Source organism: Hyperolius riggenbachi, chromosome 9 (assembly GCF_040937935.1).
Source record: "Hyperolius riggenbachi isolate aHypRig1 chromosome 9, aHypRig1.pri, whole genome shotgun sequence".
Lineage (NCBI taxonomy): Eukaryota > Metazoa > Chordata > Amphibia > Anura > Hyperoliidae > Hyperolius > Hyperolius riggenbachi.
In genome coordinates, this window is record NC_090654.1 from 134,751,999 (window position 1) to 134,763,792 (window position 11,794).

Here is an 11,794-nt window from a genome sequence, read left to right on the forward strand (position 1 = left end):
GCTTCCGCTCTGCAATTAGAAATTAGCAGTGATAGCCGCAGGCATCACTCACCTCATCCACTGAGCCTACAGTAATAGGCTGCTTCTGTCTCTCTCCTTCTCCATCGCGGCTGACCAGGAAGTGCTGCCGCTAGGGAGCAGGAGTGAGAGGTAGAAGCAGCCGATCGCCGTAGGCTCACTGGATGAAGCGAGTGATGCCTGTGGCTACCGCTGCTAATTTGTAATTGCAGAGCGGGAGCGTTGAGGACATTGGGGACCTGGAGAATACCAGCAACAAGGAGGGAACAGCAGCTGATCGCCGCAAGCACTCTTTGGATGAGGTGAGTGATAGTGGCTGCCGCCAATTCCTTCCTACAGGCTGAGTGCAGGGACATGGAGGGGGACAGGAGCCAGACAGAGGGGGGACACCTGGAGCCAGACACAGAGTGGGCCACGGGGGTACAGCAGGCAGCGACAGGGGGCAGCCACAGAGGGGAAAAAGGTACAAACACAAAGGGAGAGGAGGCAGCCACAGGGGGATAGGAGGCTGACAGACACAGAGGGACAGGAGGCAGCCACGGAAGGGGGACAGGAGGCAGCCACAGAAGGGGGACAATAATTGGGGGGGGGAGAAAATCTATAAGATGCCCCCTGGCCATAGACACACCAGGTATAGTATATTTTTTTGCCTTGGTTTTTGCCCTCCAAACCTAGGTGCGTCTTACAGCCCAAAAAAAAAAAAAACAGTAAACTGGCCTGGAGAATTTACAAGCCTCTAAATAAATTGGCTGCTAAAGGGTTAAAACCAACAAGTCACCCAAAAAGTTTTTAAAATAGGGAATAGCAACCTCCATATTCTTATCACTACGTTAAAGCTGTTACTGTGAAGACTTTACTGTTCGGCTATGCAAATTAATAACCTATCTGGAAAAAAAACCACCTGATTATTTTCAATGTGAGTCACAGAGGAAGAGTCAGAGGAAAAAGTGAAAGTAACTTTAAAAAGGACATAAGGAAGAAAAGTAAAATATGATGGGGATTACCGAGTGAAAATACATAGACTTATGTAACCATAACATTCAATGACACACACAAGTAACAACATTTAGAAGGGGGGGGGGGGGGGAAAAAAAAAAGGGAGTAGTATGTCTAAAGATGACATTTACAAAATCTACATTAACCCTCCTGGCGGTCTATTAAAAACCGCCAGGGGGCAGCGCTGGCGGTTTTATTTGTATTTTTTAAATCATGTAGCGAGCATCTCCCCAGCCCCTCCGATCGCCTCCGGCGATAGGCGATCAGGAAATCCCGTTCAAAGAACGGGATTTCCTGGAGGGCTTCCCCCGTCGCCATGGCGACGGGGCGGGATGACGTCTAAGGGAGACCCGATCCACCCCTTAGTGCTGCCTGGTGCTGATAGGCCAGGCAGCGCAGGGGTCTAGGAGGGGGGGGGGGGGCTCCGCGGTGGCACGGATATCGGCGAATCGACGCGGGGCGGCGGCGATCGGTGTGCTGACGCAGCTAGCAAAGTGCTAGCTGTGCTCAGCAAAAAAAAAAAAAAAAAAAAAAAAAAAAAAAAGATCGCAGATCGGCCCAGCAGGGCCTGAGAAAACTTCCTGTGCGGCTTACCCCGACTACAGACAGGAAGGTTAAAGCAGATCCGAGATGAAAAACTAACGAGTAACTTGTCTATATATCTTATCTAAAGTTTAGATGGTTTACACAGCAAATATAGCTGCAAACAGTTTTGATAGAATATGATTATTTATTCCTGTGACACAATGACAGCAGCCATGTTGTTTGTAAACATTACACAGAGGCAGGCCTATCTGTATCTTGAGCCATCAGCCTAATCCTCTTTCCTCCTCCCCTCTGCATCTGAAATCTCTGGCTAGTAATACCTCCCCCTCCTCCTGCCCAGACTGAGCTCCCACGAGCCCTTGCTACTGCCAAGGCTCTCTGAAAACCGGTGGGTGTGGCTCTTTTAGTTTATAGGGAGAGTATTAAAACAAAAACAAAAAAGTATTTGGCTTGAGGAATGCCCTATAAACAATAGGAAAGGAACACAATTATGCAATGTGTAAAAGTTCACTTCGGATCCACTTTAACAAGTCTACACACGGAGAAATATCAGCCATAGGGAGTGAAGCAGGGATGAGAACAGAAATTAAAAGTGAAAGGGGTTGTGAAAGCAAACAGAAGAAGGCATACATAAACCTGGATAGGCAGTCTATAAAATGAAGTTAAAGGGGAAGGGAGATCTTTTCTGTTGGTGCACTGAAGTTATGGGTTTACTTTTGTTCAATCCTGTTTCATAAGGCAATAAGCTGTAAAAAAAGGAGCTGTAGAGGTTGACAGCGGTCAGCTTACAGTATAGGATATGAGGTTATAATGAGGAGAGTGTAAAGTGGGGGCACAGACTACAAAAAAATAATAGCAAGACTGGGCAAGTGTTTAAATTAAGGTGAGATAATTAGGGAAGAAGACACATGTAAGTAAGCGATACTGAAAACCCCCACTGCCCACCCCACATCATTACATTCAAGAGTTTCAATCACTTCCATGCCCATATATGTATAAAATCAAGCAACATGTGAGAGTGGGTCGCTATCAGGAGCTTGCTGGATTCCAGTGTGGTACAATGATGGGATGCCATTTACTTACTGTATATACTGCGTATAAGTCTTGAAATGTAGGTCTGATTCACTTCATAAAAGTATAGGGCTCGACTTATACACGAGTCAAAGGCAGCACTGTGCACACTGAGTAATGTGTGAAATATTAGTGACATTCTCATTTGCAGCAATTTACCCAGTGGTAAGTGATACTTGCATAATTGCAGCACTTCGGTGCCTGGAGGAGTTATTGGCTTCGCTTAAGGGACAGGAGGGGTTAATGCCTGCAATACTTTGTGCAATGCAGTCATTAAACTCTCCTGGTCCCCAAGTGCAGGTGTTAGTTCTTCCTGTCCCCAAATGCAGCCATTAACTTTGCTGAGTAGACTTATACTTTGAGTCAATAAAAAATTCCAGCTTAAGAGGGTTGACTATTGGAGTCGACTTATACACAAGGTCAACTTATATTTGAGTATATACGGTAATTTGTGAAATCTCTATGCTACTAAATATTTCACTTCACCCGTTAGTGATATAACAAACTGATAGCAATTGGAAACAGCAGCAACCCAGCCACTAAGTGGTAAGTCAAGTATAAAAAAAAAAGAAAAAAAAAAAAAAAGAAAAAAAAAGGAGGATAGAATATGCTGAGGCGCACAATGCTCATAATTTGCCAACTTTTTCCAACACCAGCAAACCTCCAAGCCTTATCTCAAAAAAAGTGTAGAAAGAATTTCATGCCAGAGCAGCTGCACCCAGGCCTTCCAACACCAAGTACAGGTGGCATAGCGGATAGCACTCTCTCGCATGGCAGCACCGAGTCCATGTACCAGCCAGAGCACCTGTCTGTGTGGGTTTCCTACAGGCACTCCGGTTTCCTCCCACATCCTAATAGTAGAAAAAGAAATTCTGTACAGTGTTAGCCAACTGCAAGTAGAAACAGTTTGTAAAAGTAATACCTTTTAATGGCTGACTGCTAAAGTTAAATTATGTAAGCTTTCAGAGAACTAGCCCCCTTCTTCAGGCATATTTCCAGATGTTAGCTGAAATAAAGAGAATCTTCGACCAAGAATTGAACTTTATCCCAATCAGTAGCTGATACCCCCTTTTACATGAGAAATCTATTCCTTTTCACAAACAGACCATCAGGGACCTCTGTATGACTGATATTGTGGTGAAACCCCTCCCACTAAGAAATTCTGAGTACGTACTCTTGGCAGTTTCCTGTCTGTGAACCTTGCTGTATTGTGGGAAATAGCTGTTTACAGCTGTTTCCAACTGCCAAATCAGCAAGCAGAAGCTACATCACTTGCCAGCAGTAAAAATGTCACCATGTGATAAATGTCAGAATATAAATCAGGGATTTCAAATATTTTACAATGGGCAAACACTGACTAAATCATTTATACATAATTGTAAAAATGAAGCACTTTTTTTTTTTTTTATTACATTATTTTCACTGGAGTTCCTCTTTAATACCCTGAAACCCATATGCAATTCACTTTTTCTCCCGAGTTTTCTCCTAGGTGGTTTTTTCATAATTTGCCATAAAATGACCTTTACGCCACCAGTAAGCAAGAAAATACTCCAAATAAAATTGATGGTACATTTCCTTCAATTTTTGGGTACTTTTTCAATTGTAAAATGCTGAAAATTTAGTTTAAAGAGAAAATGATCTCCTAGTAGATAACTCAGGTGAAAAAACTAATTGCATATGGGCCTGCATGCAGCCAAATAGTAAGGGCCTGTTTCTACTACACGCAGATTGGATACAGAAAAACTGACTCCAATGAAAGCCTATGGGAAATTCTGCATCAGAAAAATTGCGTTTAGTGGAAACAGGCCCATAAGCATTCATTGGAGTCAGTTTTTCTGCATCCAATCTGCGTGTAGTGGAAACAGGCCCTAAAACATGAAGATGTCAGTTGCACTGGTTACCATTTAGCAGTTAATGGTCATCCGGTCAGTAGGCTGAAGCCAGTGAGCTCATGCAAAAATATAAGAAATCCAGGAGGCTGAAGATCATGAAGTCAAGTCAATCATGTCAAATAAGGGTGTCTTGAAACCCATTCCACAATTAACATTTTCGTAAATTTGTATTCATAAATTCTTCTTCAGCAAAGATCTGGAAATATGCCTGAAGGAGACTAATTCCCTGAAATCTTGCATGACTTAAATATCAGTTACTTATTAAAAAGGCATTAGGTTTACAAACTGGTTTTGTTTTTGTTGTTTTTGCCCCCCACATCTTAAAAACACACATTGAAGTTAACCCTTTCTAATCCTTTCATACAGGTAGAAAAAATACCTTTTAATGGCTAACTGATAGAGTTAAACTATGCAAGCTTTCTGGGGTCTAGTCCCCTTCTTCAGGCATATTTCCAGATGTTAGCTGAAGTAAAACACTGATGCAGGTAAATAGTAAACACGAAGATGACTGTTGTGCTGGTTACTGTTTATCCGTTAGGTGTCAGGTGATCAGCAGGTTGGAGCCAGTGAGTTAATGCAAGCATACATGAAATCCAGCAGGTTTCTGAAGATCATGAAGCCAAATCAATCATGTTACATAAGGTGTCATGAATCCTGTTCCACAATTTAAACCTTCTGTTAACGTCTTGAACATTTTCATAAATGTGTACTCGGAAATTTGTTGATTGTTCATTTTTGAAGTTACCCTTAAAGTGGATCCGAGATTAACTTTTACTCATTGCATAATTGTGTTCCTTTCCTATTGTTTATAAGGCATTCCTCAAGCCAAATACTTTTGTTTTAATACTCATTCCCTATAAACTAAAAAAGCCCCACCCACAGTTTTCAGAGAGCCTTGGCAGTAGCAAGGGCTCATGGAAGCTCAGTCTGGGCAGGAGGAGGGGGAGGTATTACTAGCCAGAAATTGCAGAGGGGATGAGGAGGGGGGGGGGGGATTAGGTTTGTTTTTTTACAGTCTGAGTGCTGATGGTGCAGATAAGCCTGCCTCTGTGTAATGTTTACAAACAACATGGCTGCTGTCATTGTATCACAGGAAGAAATAATCATATTCTATTAAAGCTGTTTGTAGATAGATATGCTGTATAAACTATCTAAACTTTAGATAAGATATATAGACAAGTTACTTGTTATAGTTTTTCATCTCGGATCCGCTTAACCACCCTGGCGTTCTGATTAAATCGCCAGGGTGGCTGCGGGAGGGTTTTTTTTAAATAAAAAAAAAACTATTTCATGCAGCCAACTGAAAGTTGGCTGCATGAAAGCCCACTAGAGGGCGCTCCGGAGGCGATCTTCCGATCGCCTCCGGCGCCCAGAATAAACAAGGAAGGCCGCAATAAGCGGCCTTCCTTGTTTTGCTTATATCGTCGCCATAGCGACGAGCGGAGTGACGTCATCGACGTCAGCCGACGTCGTGACGTCAGCCGCCTCCGATCCAGCCCTTAGCGCTGGCCGGAACTTTTTGTTCCGGCTACGCTGGGCTCAGGCGGCTGGGGGGACCCTCTTTCGCCGCTGCGCGGCGGCGATCAGGCAGCACACGCGGCTGGCAAAGTGCCGGCTGCGTGTGCTGCTTTTTATTTCATTAAAATCGGCCCAGCAGGGCCTGAGCGGCAGCCGCTGGCGGTGTTGGACGAGCTGAGCTCGTCCAGACCGCTCAGCTGGTTAAAGAACAAGTACTTTTAGATCATGCATGAATATGCCTGAAGAAGGGGACTAGATCCCAGAAAGCTTGCATAATTTAACTCTATCAGTTATGGTGTGTACACACTTGAAAGATAAATGAAAGATCTTAGACCAATTTTACCACCTTCCATGTAGTATGAGAGCCATACTCTACACAGTCTATTCTATAGAGCTGAACTCCCCATTAGATAATCTTTGCAAGATGCTGTACACATTCAAAAGATCAGTATCTGCAAAAGATCTGTTCGTGCAAAAGATCAGTTCCTGCAAAATGCATTCATAGTCTATGATAATCTGCAGATCCTCATACACACCTTGTTTAACAAACATTCATCTGCAGATCATATCCCCCAGGATGGATTTTCAGATCTGCAGATGATTGTCAGATATGCAGATGAAGTCTGTTAAACAAGGTGTGTATGAGGATCTGCAGATATAGATTATGAATGCATTTTGCAGGAATGGATCTTTTGCAGATACTGATCTTTTTAATGTGTACAGCATCTTTGTGTGCAGCATCTTGCAAAGATTTTTATCTGATGGGGAGTCCAGCTCAATAGAATAGACTGTGTAGAGTATGGCTCTCATACTACATGGAAGGGGGTAAAAATCGGTCTGAGATCTTTCATTAATCTTTCAAGTGTGTACACGCCATTAGCCATTAAAAGGGTACTTTTTACAAAACGTTTTTCCTACCTATATAATTTGTTTGGCTAACACGGCACAGAAATGTTTTTGCTACTTCCAATCCTTTCATGAAATCATTGTCTTTGTGCTGCTGCATTGGAGTCCTGGTGGGGCCTCACACCATGCTGGACTAGATCCGGTCTCGGTACAGGCAATCCAAATGCGTCCACTTAATATTTATATTCTGTGGTACAGCACGAGACCAGCGACGTTCAAAGTGGCGGGCAAAGTATCGGACTTAGACCGACATTGATCTGATGGGGCTAATGCCATTATTATGATTATATCCAACAGTGCGCCTCAATCAGCATCCATACTGCTTCTTGTCAGACTATGTATGACATCAGGAGCTGGGGGAAAATAGTCCACTGTCTGAATCTAACAGTGGATTGTAAATGGTTATTTGGCTTCCCCATAAATTAGCCCTAACCCATGATCGAAATATGACTATGGTAGTAGGGACTAGAGTGGTCCAACAGTGGATTGGAAAGTGTTATTTGGCTTTCTTATAAACTAGCTCTAGACTACAATAACCATATGATGACTACAGTAAGGACTAGATTGTGAGAAAGACCATATAGTCTAAAGCTTACTCTAAATGCTGGTTCAGACTCTGGCACCTGGAACACGACGTTAAATGCTCCAATTCAAAGGAATGGGAGCGTTTTGCGTCAGGCTTTAACCGGCGTTTGCGTGAACACTGCATTCTGTTCCCAATGTGTCCGGTGGCCCTGGATGCTACATACGGCGTCCACTGTCGACTACCGCTAAGTCCTCTTGTCCCCCTGTTGGGTGAAAAACGCTGATTGCGATGGGATGCCGCCGCAAAGCCAAAAAAAAAACTCCGCCGAATGAGACACCGCTGAAAGCTGGGCAGAAGCCCATGTGAACCGGCCCTAAAAAGAGGAGTTCTCTGGAGTGACCAAATAGTTCTTGACCTGGCAATTATAAGAGAGTCGGGGTGTCGTGGTGGTGGATGCTGCCGCAGACCCCCCCCCCCCCCCCCCCCACACACACACACACACAAAAAAAAAGTGGATTATGGTGAGGGGTTGTTCTTTAGGGTTGGAGTAGAGTGACAGGAACTCTCAATGCTTCAAAATACCACTACTTTTTGGACACTTTTAGGTTATCAACTTTGTGGAACAGTTTGGAGAGCTCTGGTTCCAAAAGCACTTCACTGCATGTCCCTGAGACCTACATCGTGCTTTGTAGATTTAACATATAAAAGCTCAGAAATGAAAGAAGAAAAGAGAAAATAGTACTAACCCTTAACACCTAATCCAAAGCTGAAAACTTTTTCTGGGTTTGGGTTTTAAAGGGTGTAATGCAGGGGTCCCAAACTTGCGGCCCGTGGGCCATTTGCGGCCCTCGATACAATATTTTGTGGCCCGCACCGGCAACAGCTTCCTTATGGTTCGCTTCAGTGCTCCCATGTTATCCGCCGCATCTCCGACGCGAAACGATCACCGCACGGATCGCCGCCTCTCCCCGCCCCCTCTGTGAAGGAAGAGTGAGAGGGGTGGTTCAGAGGCGGCGCCGCGATTGACGTCAGGAGGGGCAGAGCTGAAGCTGAAAGCTCTGCTCCTTCCAGGAAATGCCGGCGGATTGCCCCTTGGGCGATTTGGGGACACGGCGGATTACTTGTAATGGGAGCACTGAAGCGAACTATAAGGTAAAATAAGCAAAATAGATCGCTTAAGTGCGAATTTGATTTTGAAATAAAAATCACGGCAAGGGACCGGGGGGGGGGGGGGGGGGGGGGGGTATTGGAGCAGTGCTTTTCAGCGCAGCTAGATTTGGGCGCAGCTGGCGCCTCCATAGACTACAATAGGAATCACTCCTATTGCAGCTCTTAGTGAGTAACGTCGGCGCCGTCAGCAGATGGAGCCGAGGTTGCTTAAGAACATAATAATTCGGCCTCCAGCAATCAATTATTTCATTCCCCCACTATCCATGGCGGCCTGGAGGGGGAATAGTAATTAAATCGGCCCGAACTTGTGCAGAAGCAGGATCAGCCATATACCGCTGTATCCTGCGCCCAAGTCTACCGGCGCCGATTTCAAATGTACTCGGGGGGGGGGGGGGGGGGGGGGGGGGAACGGGGACTGGGAGCTGCCGATTGTGAAATCCCTTATGCGGTCCAGCCTCATCCTGACTTTGCCTCCTGCGGCCCCCAGGTAAATTGAGTTTGAGACCCCTGGTGTAATGGAAGTGTAAGTAATACAGAGGAGTACATTTGAAATCGGCGCCGGTAGACTTGGGCGCAGGATACAGCCAGTATATGGCTGATCCTGCTTCTGCACAAGGCCAGGCCGTTTTGATTACTATTCCCCCTCCAGGCCGCCATGGATAGTGGGGGAATGAAATAATTCGGCTTGCAGCGATTGCTAGAAGCCGAATTATTGTGTTTTTTAAGCAACTTCGGCTCCGTCTTCTGACGGAGCCGACGTTACTCACTGAGCGCCGCTATAGATTGATTGCCATTATAGTCTATGGCGGCGCTGGCTGCGCCCAAATCTAGCAGCGCTGAAAAGCACTGCTCCGATACAGAGAAATACACATGGTTGGCATTACAATGTAAGCAAAGGGATACATAAGGGCAAGCAAAGTCAGATTAAAATAACACATTGTAGAAAATGTGACAATGCAGAATATATGAGGTAATTTCTGGATGCATACCTCCCAACTTTTTGAGATGAGAAAGAGGGACACTTAGGCTGCTTACACACTAAGACGTTACAGGTGCACGTTAGTGCGCCTGTAACGCTCCCCCAACGCACAGCAATGTAACACAAGTGGGCTGTTCACACAGCCCACGTTGCGTTACATGTAACGCTGCACGTTCTCCGGAAAGTGCAGCATGCTACGACGTTACAGCGGCTATAGCCGCGTTAGACTGTTTGCACATGCGCAGTGGGGGGCGGAGAGGAGGCGGGGAGAGCCAGCTACAGTAGCCGCGCACATGGCTACTTAATATTCACTGCACTGGCGGCCGTTGATTGGCCGGCGGGACCACGTGATGCGGAGTGTCTCGCTCCGCATCACGTGGTCCCGCTGGCCAATCAGCGCCACTCTGGGAGACATTATAGGAATCGAGCCGCCTAACGCGGCTCACTCTACCGTCCTCACTTGCAGCACCATATGTTGTGTTAGGTGCACGTTATGCGACCTTAACGTAGCACCGAACGCAACGTCTTGGTGTGCAAGTAGCCTTAAGGCACACCCCTGATCACACCACTAGTCACACATACCATAAAGATTTCATAAGAAAAACATGTTTTTTAATTCAAACCACACTGGTCCTTTCTATCCTGGTTCATTTTCCTTCATATTAACATTATAAAATTAGTAATATAGCAATTTAAACAATGGGGATAAGGTTTAGAGTCAAACTTTTTTTAGTAGAGAAATATATATATTTGCATAGAAAGGACAAAGTCCTGAAAGAGGGACAAATGAGGAGGAAAGAGGGACAGAGCTCCCAAAGAGGAACTGTCCCTCCAAAAGAGGGACAGTTGGGAGCTGTGTGGATGTGCAATAGCATTGGGGGGAGGATGAACGAGCATAAGTAAGGAACACATAAGTGTTGGGGTGGTGGAGGAGTCACAGCGCTAAGCACGGGATTAGACGGATGTGCGATGAGGGAAGAGAGGGACACAGCAGGAGAAGCTGTATGAGAGACGTGGGGCAATGTAGAGGTGCCAGCAGGAAATATAGGGGTACAGTCAGAGGTGAGCAGCAGGGGAGGAGGCAGTATACCAGGTGGGGTGACAGTACACAATAAGGTTGTGCAGCGAGAAAACAGATCGGGGAGCAATGAGGGTGAAAAAGACAAATCGGGGGTGCAATTACCGGAGTAGCCGGCCAACCGGGCCTCAGGCCGGAGTCTTCAGTAGTAAACAAGTGCCGTCAGTAGGCCGCAATCCGGGCTGGTGCTGGCAGTGAGACTGAGGCGTAGCAGGCAGGCGTCTGGGGTCCCCGGCTCTACAGGTGGCGGGGTGTCAGGCCGCGGGCTAGCTGCTGCTGGGTACACACAGGCCCCGAAACGGGGAAGGGGTTCAGCTCATCGGATCAGCTGCAGCCATGTCCGACCTGGCTCCTCCCCCAACTCCGCCCCTAACAAACTCACCGCGCATGAGTCCGCCCCGTCATCGTCTGCTGCGTACTCCGCCCACAGCTGACTGATCGCTCCTATGTCCACCCCATTACCTCGCTTACTTCTTCTAACCCCGCCCCGTCTCTCAATGACTGACTTGCCACCCACCTGCCAACACGTATCAGTGATAACATATCTATGCAGAAAGTAGCACTGTCGCAACCTATAGCCGACTATAATAGCAACACCCACAGAGGATAGATAGGCGGTTCATATGTTAACTCACCTTCCTCTTTTACATAGGTAAACCAAATACGTAGCCCCCGCCCCCTTTTAAAGGGCAACTGAAGCAAGAGGGATATGGAGGCTGACATATTTATTTATTTTTTTGCACATCGCATGGCTGTCTTGCCAGTGGCGTAGCTAAGGAGCTGTGGGCCCTGGTGCAGGTTTTACATGGGGCCCCCCAAGAACTTTATACATAGCAATTGATACAGCGCACCAAAACTTGCCAAGGACAACCACAGTGTCAGAGGTGCAAGAAGGGGATTGGGAACAGTGTGTTAAGGATTACTACTATTCAAAGCATCTATAGAAGTGATTTTTACCAGCACAGGACCAATAGAGAGCTAATACTGTGATAGAGGGTTGACCCTTCGGGGCCCCTCTGGCCCAAGGGCCCCGGTGCGGTCGCTACCTCTGCACCCCCTATTGCTACGCCCCTGTGTCTTGTTGATTCTCTGCT

The 11,794-nt window shown here is 46.1% G+C and overlaps 1 protein-coding gene across 2 annotated transcripts in view; it reads right to left on the reverse strand.

Moving 5' to 3' along the window:
- DCAF8 (DDB1 and CUL4 associated factor 8) overlaps nt 1–11,081 on the reverse strand; it is a 124,019-nt gene extending 112,938 nt beyond the window's left edge. For both annotated transcript variants that reach the window (XM_068253546.1, XM_068253547.1), the window contains exon 1: nt 10,806–11,081. The gene's annotated coding sequence lies outside the window, so the exon portion shown is untranslated. The remainder of the gene's footprint in view (nt 1–10,805) is intronic.
- Nucleotides 11,082–11,794: the final 713 nt, after the last annotated feature.